Source organism: Hipposideros armiger, unplaced genomic scaffold (genome assembly GCF_001890085.2).
Source record: "Hipposideros armiger isolate ML-2016 unplaced genomic scaffold, ASM189008v1 scaffold_724, whole genome shotgun sequence".
NCBI classification, from domain to species: domain Eukaryota; kingdom Metazoa; phylum Chordata; class Mammalia; order Chiroptera; family Hipposideridae; genus Hipposideros; species Hipposideros armiger.
The window spans coordinates 577,866-590,776 of NW_017732074.1; the positions used below are offsets into that span (position 1 = coordinate 577,866).

General features: G+C 42.2%; 2 protein-coding genes across 3 annotated transcripts in view; one reads left to right on the forward strand and one right to left on the reverse strand.

Annotated features, from left to right (window-relative positions):
- The window catches only part of AVEN (apoptosis and caspase activation inhibitor), a 177,179-nt gene that overhangs the window by 155,131 nt on the left and 9,137 nt on the right, over positions 1-12,911 (reverse strand). The gene's annotated exons all lie outside the window — the stretch shown is intronic.
- Positions 1-12,911, forward strand: part of CHRM5 (cholinergic receptor muscarinic 5) — an 81,011-nt gene that overhangs the window by 62,616 nt on the left and 5,484 nt on the right. Inside the window, exon 1 of one of the 2 annotated variants that reach the window (XM_019627218.1) lies at positions 7-375. The exons of the other annotated variant lie outside the window; for it this stretch is intronic. The gene's annotated coding sequence lies outside the window, so the exon portion shown is untranslated. Of the gene's footprint in view, positions 1-6; positions 376-12,911 lie in introns of those variants that run through there. 2 annotated transcript variants of the gene reach the window in all.

Consider the following 12,911-nt stretch of genomic DNA (forward strand, 5'->3'; position numbering starts at 1 on the left):
GCCCGCTCGCGGTCGCGATCCCCGCCGGGCCGGTCGCGGCCGGGCCGGTGTCCGTGGCCGCCCCGAGCTCCCCGCTGTGCCTGCATTGGGCCGCTGCCGGCGGTGCCGAGCGAGCAGGCGCCGCGCCGCCGCGGAGACGCCCTTGCCCCACCGGAAACGGGCCGCACGGAGGAGCCGCGAGCGACGGGCCCCCGGCGATAGCGAGCGCGGGCTGCGGGGCCGAGGATGGAAGGCGCCCGCGGCGGGGGCGGGGCGGCCGCGGGGCCTGGCAGGTGGGGCGGAAACCCGGCCTCCGGGAAGGCTTGCGGTTCAGATAAAGGCCCAACCGGTGGGAGCCGGCAGAAGGCGACGGGTGGGTCTGGGGGAGGGGTCGTGGTAAGTAGGACAGGTTATAAAGTATCAACCGTTTGTAATAATAGAAACTCGTTTTTGTTAAAAAAAAAAAAGATGCAAATAGCGTATTTGCATAAGAAAAAGTCAAAAAAGTTATATGCTTGAATGTTAGCAGTGGTTAACTGGTGAAGTTTCCAACGAGTTAATTTTTCTTTTTTCTGTTTAATCTGATTTTCAAGGTTGAATATAATTTGTAAATTTATACTGACCTGGGGCTTAAGGAGGAAAAGGTGGGGTGGGTCTCAGGGGACAGGTGGGTGTGGACTGCTGCAAGCAACTGGTGGTAGAGAGAACAGTGCAAAACCATTAGATGGATAGAATGGGCTCTGAGGTCCTTGGGAATTTTTGTAGAAATGACTGCTTTCGCTCACACTTACTGAGCACATGAGTATTTAATTCTCTTAACAGCAGTATGACGTAGGTACTGCTGTTATACTTACTTTGCAGATGAGGAAACAGCCTTAGAGAGGTTAAGCACTTATGTAAGGCAGCTGGGCAGTGCTGGAACTGGCATTCTAGCAGGTGTGTGTGTATGTCTCATTTTTTTAATTAAAATTTATTGGGGTGACAATGATCAACAAAACTACATAGGTTTCAAGTGTACAAGTCTATAATACATCATCTATATATTTCATTATGTGTTCACCACCCAGAGTCAGTTCTTCCGGCATCATAAATATGACCACCTCTTCTACCACCCCACGCCCTCCCCCCACCCCATCCTCTAGTAACCATTAAACTATTGTCTGTGCCTATGGTTTTTCTTTGTCTTGTTCCTTTGGTGCTTTCAGTTTTATATCCCACATATCAGTGAAATCATATGGTTCTCAATTTGTTCTGACTTATTTTGCTTAGCATAATAATCTCAAGATCTATCCATGTTGTCGCAAATGGCAGTATTTCATCTTCTCTTATGGCAGAGTAGTATTCCATTGTGTATATATACCACATCTTCTTTATCCAATCATCTATCGAAGGACACTTTGGTTGTTTCCAAGTCTTGGCCACTGTAAATAAAGCTGCAATGAACATCAGAGTGTGTCTCACCTATTTAGTAGAAAGTTTTTGAGGCTCATCCATGTTTTATGATTTCATATTTCTTTTCCATTACTAAGTAGTAGTCCATTTTGTGGATCCAGTCTGTATTTTTAACCAAGGGGAAGAAGGGCACTACATGGAAGCCAGTTTTAACTTTGTATTATAAAAACCACATGAAAATAATCAAAACAAGGACTAACATGTCAGTGTAGCAAAACAAGTGTTTTTTTTCACAGTCCTTTCTGGCCCTTTCTGATACCCATATATAGTTAACACTATTCATTGCTTCAGTTGTCTACTCTTGTGTCAGGCACAGTGCTAGGCCCTAAAGATTTTTTAAAAGCCATTGTCCCTGCTTTCAAATAGCTCACACCATAATCTCCTATAAACAGATGATTGCCATAGTGTGCTGAGTGCAGTGACAGGTTCAAGATGAAGGCCAGGGGGAAGAAAAATGAAGCTATACCTAAATGAGTCATTGCCCAAGTCTTCATGTGAAATTCTTGAGCCAAGGCTTGATGGCTGAGCTGGAGTTTGCCTGGTTGACAATTGAGAGTGGGAGAATTTTCCAGGCAGAGGGAACCACTGAAAAAGGATTATAAACTGGACACTCAAACACAGTAAAACAGAGCACATACTATGCACCAAATGCCATTCTAAGTCCTTCCCTATAGCACTTGAGTTAAACTTCACAGCAGCCTTATGGGGTGGCACTAGGGTAATCCTTCTTTTACAGATGATCCAAAACAGGTGTCAACTAACTTCCAAAATTACACAGCTAGTAAGTAATGGAATCATTGGAACCCAGGGCAGTCTGGCTTCAGAGTCGCTCTTAACCACTATATTCTCAAAAAATGATTCTATGGAGAATTAGAATTCTAGGCAGAGCCATTTGGAAACCACTGGAATAGTTAGTCCAGGCCACAGATAATTAGGGCTCAAATTAAGTGGCGAGTCAAGGAGGCAGATAACAGGACAGATAGGAAAGGGGAGAGAGAATAGGACATGGTGTCCAATTGTAAGTGGGGATGTCAGAGGGTGAGAAGTTAGGGGTTAAGCCCAGGTTTGTTGCTTGATTGACCAGGTAGCTGATGCCATTAGTCAAGAGAAGGAATATAGGGTTAGGGGAGAGGGTGCGTCGGGGGAGGTTGGCAGGATAATAGTATTTTTTAACACTAGTCTGCATTTTTCTGTATTGCTTCTTTGTCTCAATAGTTAACATTTTTGTCAGTAGACACTTCTCACACTTCTAACATTTTCCCCTCTCTACTCTTCTCCAGCCTTTCCCTTTTTATTTTTCCAGGCCCTGTTTTCCTCCCATCCCCTTTTTTTTTTCCTTGTCTCTACTTGTGAAATTTAAGACTAACCATGGCATTCAGGATTAAGTTATTCATCCCCATGCTAAACTCAAATTCAGTAATCCCACCTCTAAAGAAACACTAAACAGGAAGATGGGAAGAGTAACAATGATTTGATCCTTTCCTCTGCACACCATAAAGGAGCTAACAGGAGATACAGACAGATATAAACCCTGTGGACAACCTGCCCTCCCAACCCTTGTGTGGGCAGGAATGCTAATTGTTTGGTATGTTATCTCTTCCTAATTCTATAGTCAGTGACATAAAAGTAGCTTGAAAATGGGCCACGGTGGGAACTTTTACACCACAGAAATTGGGAAATATTTGCAAATCAGGGCTTAGTTGGGGCCGGGGGCCAGAGGGGGGGCGGGGGATAGGTCATTAAATATTTACCAGCACACCACCGATGTGGCCTCTCACCAAGATGAACATCCACATACTAATCTCATGCCAGACATTAATACAAACCAGATTTTCTCAACTTTGGCACACTTGTGAATTCTCATTTTTTTAAGGTGGCAGTTTGTCCTGTACAATGATGTTTAACAGCATCCTGGCCTCTACCCACTACAGTCATCCCCTCTAATCCACAGGGGATATGTTCCAACACCCCCAGTGGATGCCTGAAACCAGGGATAGTACCAAACCCTATATGTACTGGTTTTCCTATACATACATACCTGCGATAAAGTTTAATTTATACATTAGGCACAGTAAGATAGTAACAAAAGAAAACAATTATACTGTAATAAAAATGTGAATGTGTCTCAAAATATTGTACTGTACTCACCTTTACACTTAAAAGAAGCACTTTATTATGAGGTTAAAAAGATCAGTGTTTTTCAGATTAAGCCACCTTCATTAGGGTACATTCACTGTGCTTGATACTTTCACTTAGCAGCTGATTTGAGACTCAACACTATTGAAAGGTATTATGTTTTACAGATAGACTGGTTTATGGAGAGAGAGCTAATATTTAACATTTACTTTGTGCCTGGCAGTACTCTAAGAAGCACTTTACTGACATTAACTCATTTAACTATAATATTCCTCTGAGGTAAATATTATTATTCCTATCTTAGAGATAAGAAAACTGGGTCACAAAGAAGATAAATAATTAGCTCAAGCATATAAGTGACAGAACTGGGATTCATACCCAGACAGTCTGCTTTCACAATCTGTTTCTGTAAGTCAAAGCCACAGACGCCATCAGAAGTCCAGGGACTACGTCACTCTCCCCTCCCCCATCTATTAACTCAAGGTTTTTTCAATACAATCAGTAGTGTTTAGGATACAGAGAAGTTTGGGGTCCCCTGCTAACACTTCCTAATTGGAGGACACCACTAGCGGGAGTTCTTTGAACCAGATGTGAGTATGCTTTCCTCATGTGAGTCTGACCTGCATGGAAGAAGTGGAATCAAAGACAAAAATGCCACACAAGTACCTCCTGTATTGCAAGAAACCAGAGACCTTTTGATTTGATAAATAACAAAAGGGAAGGAGGATTTTCTAGTATCACTTTTACTTGATAATCCTAATTTTAAACGTTGCATGAATAAAATATTCAGATTTATCTTAGTATTCAAGAGATATCAAAACAAAGTGCTGAATTACATAGGTAGCTATTTAAGAAAATAAACTGCACTTTTTGCATATATTTATATATATGACCTAATTAAAAAAAAACAAAAAAAAAAACCGAAGCCAATTCCTTAAGGCTATAGTTCTCAAAATGTAGACCAGCAACACAGCATCACCTAGGAACTTGTTAGAAAGGCAAATTCTCAGGCCTCACCCCAGACTCAGAAACTCGAGATGAGGCCCAGCACTCAACAGTTTAACAAACCCCCATCATGTGATTCTGATGCTCACAGTTGAGAACCACTGTCCCAAGGTAGTTTATGAGCCTTCAGACATCACAAGAAAACCCATATTCCTAGCCCAAGAACACAGATCTTATCAACTCACTGTTTGATCAAAGTAGTTGTTATGATAGGACTTAAAAAAAAGAAAAAACACTGTCCCCTTGCAAATATAATTTTTGTGGAACAAATGCATCTTCCTGATTCTTCTCTTCGTAGGCAGGCAGGTTTTCTACAGCTTAGTTGATTTTAACACCTAGTATATGAACAATGCAAACTGGAAAACACTGATATAGTTTCTCAAAAAGATATCTTTTTATCCACTACATGTTTTTGAACAGCCTGCATCCACTGTGGAAGGGTACTCACGGGCTTTGGGGGAGGGACTTTGGCTGGAGCTCTTTTATCAGACCAGACTCCCCAGCCTTGAACCTGGTAAGATGAGGAAGGCCTGTCAGGTCACAATGGTCTTTGGCCTCTAGAGCTGCGGTCAGGGGCAGAGAACTCCCAAAAATGACAGAGCAAATTCCTAAGACAGAATTCACAACTCTATCCCCTCTCCTCTCTGCTTCCATCCTCACTTTCAGATTTCACAGAGAAATGGAAGCAATCAGAAAAGAATTTCCACTGATGCCATTACCACAACTTGCTGCCTACCTACATCTGTACCATGTACGCTGCCTCCTGTCCTTTTACTACAGAGGGTCTCTGCTCGGTGTGAGGCCAGTGCCTCTATTATTGCAGTAGGTCCTATCCCTGATCACCTCCTTGAGGGCACCTCGGCAGCAACTGCCCCCACTCTCACCTATGTGTCAGTTTTTACCTTCTAATTGGTCATTCACATTAGCACACAAACATGCTATATCTCCACCTTTCTTTTTAAGAAAAAAAATTTTTTTTTTTAGCTGAGCCATCCTGCCACCTGTGCGGCAGCTCAGCTCGGGCTGGGAATCGAACCGGCAACCTTGTTGCTAAGAGTTCACACTTTTTTTTTTAAGATTTTATTGGGGAATTGGGGGAGGGAAACAGCCCTGGGGAATCAGGGAAGAGGAACAGACAAGTTGCTGTTCTTTTGTTCTTCAGTCTAGTTGTGGAGGACGTCGCTTCACTGGCCCATGTTTGTATTATCATTGTGCTCTTCCCGGGGAGGCAGATCGGTCACCGGCCACTGGACGGCCGCTCACGGCAGCTATTGACAGCTCACCCTGGCTGCCCGCCGCTCACGCCAGCTGCCAGCCACTCACGGTAGCCCATGGCAACCCACTGCAGCTTCACTGCAGCCTACGCCATCGCCGGTGACTCACGGAAGCCCAGCTCCATGTCGAGCTGTTGTTCATCATCTTAGCTGTAGAGGGCAGTGTCACTGGCCCTCATGTGGGATCCGAACCGGGGTCGTGCTGCTCAGAGCTCGCGTTCCCAAGCCAACTCTTAATCAACGCGCCACTTGGCCGGCCCAGAGCTCACACTCTTGAGTGAGCTCTTAACCAACTCAGCCACTCAACCGGCCCTTAAGAAAATTCTTGACCCCCACATCCTAATCCAGTTTCTGCCCCATTTCTCTACTCCCTTTTATAGCAAAGCTCCTCAAAAAAGTCATCTATAGCACTGTGGCCAATGCCCCCATTCTCTCTTTAATCCACGCCACAAGGCTTTCATGTCCACCGAAATGACTCAAGGTTCACTGTAGTCTCCATGCAACTAAACCCAACAGTCAGGTCTCAGTCCTAATCTTTCTTGTTTTATCAGCCTCATTTCATACAGTTCATCACTCCCTGCCCCTTGACAGCCTCTTGTTGCTTCCTGAACAACATGCTATCCTTGGGAATTCCAATGTGAATATATAACCTGTGCCATGAAGTCTGTTGGGAAGACTTGGACAGTAGTCAAGAGGCTCTGGACTTCGAGATTCTCACATACGGGTACATCCACTGGTGGCAATACTCTGCAGTCTATTTCATGTCATGGTACATGTATTTTCCCAGTACTGTGGGATAACAAGACTGACCCCAACAGAAGGTGACCAACCCAGGCAGCTCCACGCCTGAGGTGACACAGAGGGCCTGCACTGAGTGGCTCCAGCTTATGCCTTCATGTAAAGCAATCCCACCTGTTTTCCTCTCCTACAATAAAAATACAAACATTGGATGTCCTCAGTGATAGACTTCTCTGTCACATAAACGTAGTGTAAAGGCTCGACTTAATTCTTTTTTTTTTTTTTTTAGCTGAGCCATCCTGCCACCTGTTGGCATCAAATTAATTATTATATCCTTCTTCTTACAACTGTAAAAGATGAAGTCCTTCAGTTCAAGGACAACTGCATAACTCTTTTCTATGCCCCACAGCATACAGCACAGTGGTGAATACAGGGCATGTTTTTAAATACATGTCACATTAAAGTTCTGCTCCAGATATTATTGCTTCAACACTGAAAAGTCATTTCTTAATCACAATGTATCGTCAGACATTTCAACTCTTATCAGTCAAAAAAAGTTTGACAGACATTACTTTAAAATACAAACCAGAAAAAACAAGTCCAGATCCTCCTTTACTCACACATTTCTTCATTGGAAGTTCTTCCTGACATCTAACCCGATGTTACCGCATGAGTTTAAACCTTTCTCTTTTTTTTTTTTTTTTGAGAAATAACACATAATATTGTGTAAGTTTAAGGTATACAATCAGCCTAATTTCTCTTGATTTGTCCCTGAAAAAGAAGGATGGGAAAGAGCATCTCATGAATACTCTACATAACAGCATGGGCTGGTTATGCTAGAGTCCTAATATTATTGGGTTGTAGATGCTATTCAAGTTTTCCTCTGTGGTTGCTATAGAAACAGTGAAGCTAGCAAAGGGAGGTTAAAGCATAAAGCTTCTCAGAGAAAAGATATTTCAGAAAAGCGAGGCCTAAACTCATCTTATGCAAAGCCTTTGAAGTAATGGAGGCCACGCCATAAGGAAGAGGACTCATGTGGTACACAGCGTTACCTTTTCGGGTTTATATGAGGTCTGACAATTAAGTTCAGGAACTTGTTTTCAACGATGTTGCTAACCTTTTTTGATATCAAAGGGATTATTCATTATGAATTTGTACCACTGGACAAAAAGTTAACAAGTTTACTATTTGGAAGTGCTGAAAAGGCTGCATGAAAGTTAGACGACCTGAACTTTTCACCAATTCATGGCTCTTGCATCACGACAATGCACCAGCTCACATGGCACTGTCTGTGAGGGAGTTTTTAGTCAGTAATCAAATAACTGTATTGGAACACCCTCCCTACTCACCTGATCTGGCCCCCAATGACTTCTTTCTTTACCCAAAGATAAAGAAAATATTGAAAGGAAGGCATTTTGATGACATTCAGGACATCAAGGGTAATACAACAACAGCTCTGAGGCCATTTCAGAAAAAGAGTTCCAAAATTGCTTTGAAGGGTAGACTAGGCGCTGGTGTCGGTGCATAGCTTCCCAAGAAGAGTACTTCAAAGGTGACCGTAGTAATATTCAGCAATGAGATATGTAGCACTTTTTCTAGGAAGAGTTCGTGAACTTAATAGTCAGACCTTGTATGTTGTGTTGCTTCATTTGTAATTTATTGACAACTCAGAAGCAAGAAGCAATCTGCCAAGGTTGAGAGCAGGGAGACCTCTATTATTCTGGGACTCTCTGTCTTCTGTTCAATGGCAGGAAAAAAACCTGGGGTGAATATGTGCTCTCTGCTCATGCTGATACGGGAGAAGTAAACATAGTCTCAACAGTGTGGTGGCAAATGGGAACTTTTAAAGTTTGAGTAACAAATAAGAATGCAGAAGGATTCTCAACCCCCAGATAACCACTTATATTTAATTTGCCTCTACAACCCCCCAAAAAACCAATCAGTTACCCTTCCATAAACACAGTCCTTTTCTCAAAAACTTTTTAATGATTCAAAAAGCTTTTTGTGGAAGGCTATCATGCCTGATCAACACTGCTGAAACTCGGTTTGCACCCTCAACTATCACCCACAAAAAGAAATCAATCCTTCAGCTGTGGAATCTAAGTCATGTCCCAAATGCCTTTTCTGTAGAAAGAGATGTCCATTTCCAGCAGCTCAGAAATCAGGGGAAAGTATTCTCTCAAAAACGAGGCAGGAAAAAAAATGCAAATAGAGTGGAGCAAACCTGGAAAGGAAATCTGTATTATAATAATTCCATACAGTAGAAATACAATAAACTCAAATGTCTTTGGAAGGCAGCGGGGATCCAGTGTTACTGCTGCACATTTCAGTTGGAAAACTCCAATTTCAACAGCACCTTTGAAAGCTATGGTTCCTCTTTTCTAGGAAGTTCAGAAATTATCCCCAGCCCTGTTGTTTCAAGTATGCCTCATGGATTAGCAGCAGAGAGCACCTGGGAGCTTTTGAGAACTGTGGAATTGCAAGCCCCAACCTCCTGCAATGTAATAACAAGATCTTCCATGTAATTTGTTAGCATGTTACATTTTCAGAAGCCCTAATTCCAGTCTAGCGTGCTCCCAGGTAATGCCAATACTGCCCCTCTATCAACCACTGTGAATAGCCTGGCTGCGCATGAGAATCACCTGAGGAATTCCAAAACCACGTGATGTGCAAGCCCTTCCACACAGATTCAGAGTTCACAGGTCTGGGCTGGGGCCTGGACATTAGTACTTTTCTAAAGCTCCTGATGATTCTAATGAGCGGCCTGTGATGTGATCCAAGTACCTCGACTAACGCTTCATTTTATAATAATTACAACCAAAACTGACGTTGGAATAGGACCTGGTGGTTTCCGTACATTATCTCATTTGGGGTCCTCAAAACAACTCTGTCAGGTAGATAGAGCAGACACTGGGAAACCACTGAACAGATGAGAAAGCAGAACTCAACAATGCTTTCACTGGCCAAACGCTGCTTTCACTACACATTCAGGGCCCCAACCAATAGCTATTTCCCTAGCTGAGAATAGAGGAAAGTTGAGGTCTAAAAGTAATACAGTATCTGATGTTTTCCATTGTGAATCTATAGCAAAAGGCTAAAAGCATTTGAAAGGATAAATCATCAATTCCAATCTCTTAATTTTATATGTTAGCAAACTAAGGCCTAGAGATTTGTCTCAAATCACAAGATTTAAGCCAAAATGAGTACTCAGATCTCCATACTCTTTAGTGTGTTTCCTACTACACTGCATTGCCCACGTGTGATACATGGATTCCACAGGATACTAACAAATGTTCCTGGAAAAGGTTAGATACGCTCAGCCACCTCTGGGTTAAACCAAATTAAACAGTGTTCTTGACTGCAGGATCTCTCAGCCTTCACTGGGCTAAGGCGTCTTGTGCATGTCTGAGAGCTTCCAATATAATACATGGCATTTTTCTCAACTTACTTGACCATGGAGCCATTTTTTTCAGTAAGCATCTTGAAGTAGTCCTATTCTAATGGGCAGATTTTGTGAAAGGCTGTGCTCGCCTTGGCTCTCTTCAAGGTTGTTCTGCTTTACTGGTTGGAAACCATTTGCTCTGTTTGCCCCTAGAGGTAGAACAGCAGCTACACAAATTGAAGGGAAAGTATTGTTAGCACCATGAAGCATTCTCAAACAGTCAGCTCAGAACAGCAAGAGTACTGCCTCGTCATGTTATCCCACCTTGTCCCTTAATAGACCATGCCTCAGACCCACTCCCACACAGGAGGCGTGATTTTGATGTCCTTCCTGCCAGATTGCTACTTTGTAATGAACATTTTTCCCTGTGTCAGGCATTGTGAGAAACACTTAATGTGGATTATCTCAAGTACTCCTTAAAACAATCCTATGAGGTAAGGACTCTTATTAGCCTCACTTTAAAGTTTAAAAGTCTGAAATCTAGACAGGTTAAGTAATATGCCTAAAGTCAAACAGTAAGTAACGGAACTAGGTTTTGAGACTGAAGCGGCCCAATGCCAGATTCAGTTGTATGATTATGAGATGATGTTGCCACTATAAGTCATCTTCTTTTCCATTTATCAAAGTGTTTATTCCATTTACTAGAGGGAAAGAGACACAGAGAAACAGTGAAAGAAATTTTTAAGGAATTGGTTTTCATACAATTGGGGGGGCTAGCAAATCTGAAATGTGCAGGACAGGCTAGCAGGCTAGAAATTCCAGGAGGAGTCATAATCTTGAATCTGGAGGCACAATTCCTTCCTCTTGGGGGACCTCAGCTGTTTGCCTGATGACCTTCAATTGATTGGATGAGGCTCATCCACATTATGGAGGGTAATCTGCTTTACTAGAAGTCTACTGATTTAAATGTTATTCACGTCTAAAAAATACCTTCATACCAACATCTAGACGGATTTGGCCAAGGAGTTGACACTTAAAATAAACCATCACATTATATAAAGTACAAAATCAGAAATGTAGGTATCTTAGGTCCCATAGTCCAATTTCCTTATTTTTGCAAATACGGAATTAGGTCAGAGAGGATGAGCAGCCAGTTTATACACATGTATTCACAGGAGAATACACACACCCAAATTCCCAGAACCATTCATAAATTGATCACTACCTTCCAATGAAATTAAATGGAAAATTAAATCCTTCCAAAACACCATTTATTTCTTTTTGGAAGACTTGAACAGAAAAACTCAGCAAGCAGTCAGTTCATTTTAGTATGTCTCCAGACTAATGCTCCCAACACCCTGGATGCTGGGGCCACCTTCAGAGCAGATGGGGAGTCTGGAAACAGCTGACACTGTTCTCCCAGAAAGCGGCTTTCTCTCAAGTCTACTCCCGTCCCTTCTGCACCCCAACCCTACCCTCTCCAGTCTCATCTCTCACTTCTGAAGCCTCCTTTTTGCCTCTGGTCTTACAAACAAGCTCTTCCCCTCTGGGGCTGAAACATCTCCTCACCCCATCCCAACCCTTTGTCTAGTTAAAGCCCATTCCTGCTTCAAGTCTTGGCTTAGAAATGTTTTCCTCAGCACTTGCTTCCCTCACCCTCACTGGACTAGGTTAGAGTCCTTCACATGTGCCCCTTGGGCATGGAGTATTTATCTATCTCCCCCCTAGTGTCTGGGTCCATAGTATCCTCAGCACTACAGTCTGTCACTTAATATACAGTCAGTAAATATTCATTGGAGGAAGAAAGGAAGGAAAGAAAGAAAAAGAAGAAAATTCTGGAGGCCCCTTCTGTAGGTCTGAGTCTGTGATAGCACTTGCCCAGATAATTGTAGGGTACAGAGTAACTTTGGTCTTTTCAGGTGCTGGGGAGTCCCTGTCTAGTGACCTGGCATCCTTGGGATTTACTTTGCCAGCTTTTGGGTGTTGATAACACCCAAGAGTTATTGGTATAAGGTGACAGGAGACTGGACCAGGGTGGCAGCAGCAGGACTGTGAAGGGACCATTCAGAGAGATATTTCGTGGGTAAATCAGACTGCACTAGCTGGGATGTGAAAGACAAGGGTGCAAAATGAGGAAGGCGGGAGAATCTGGATTCTGTCACAAGACAACATCATCAATTCCATATTGAGTTTCAGATTTTAAAAACTCTTAAAATACAGCTGAAAATATAAAACAAAGAAAATCTATAGCCCTTCACAAATTTGTCATCTTTAGATCAATTAATGTCATCAAAGAAGTGCCAGGTCTGGCCAGCAGACAGAGCAGGAACTGCCACATAGCACACTCTGAGGGTCATCAGACTCTTCTTCCTTCACTATCTATCACCATGTCGTGGTGCCTGGAATTTTGTAATTAACATAATATTTTTCACATACCATCAAATAAATATTGTATTTACATGTTAGCCCTCTGGAAAGACAGATAAATGGTAACAAGTGGCTACCTCTAGAAAAAGGGGGTTGGGAGCTTGGAGGTCAGAGGTGGGACATAAATCTATCTTTTACCATTTGCCCTTTTGTATCCATTGACACTTTTTTAAATCATGTACACGAATTTTTAATCTGAAAAGAAAATTGTCCGTTTATTTTTAAAAGTTGGAATTTTTCAGTAGGGGATTGATTAAATAAATTATAATACATCCATTAAGTGGAATAATGTGCAATCATTAAAATGCAAAAAAAAAATAGCTTTGATCCAAAGATGCACTGATACAAAAAAAGTCTATGACAATTTTTTAAGTAAAAAAATTCAGTGTAAACACTAAAAATCCACCCATTTAAAAATAACTGTATTTAAATGTTGGTTAGTGTATGCATAGGGAAAAGCTGTCAAAATACACACTAAACTGTTAGCACTGAGTACCTATGCAAGAAAGAATTAGAGA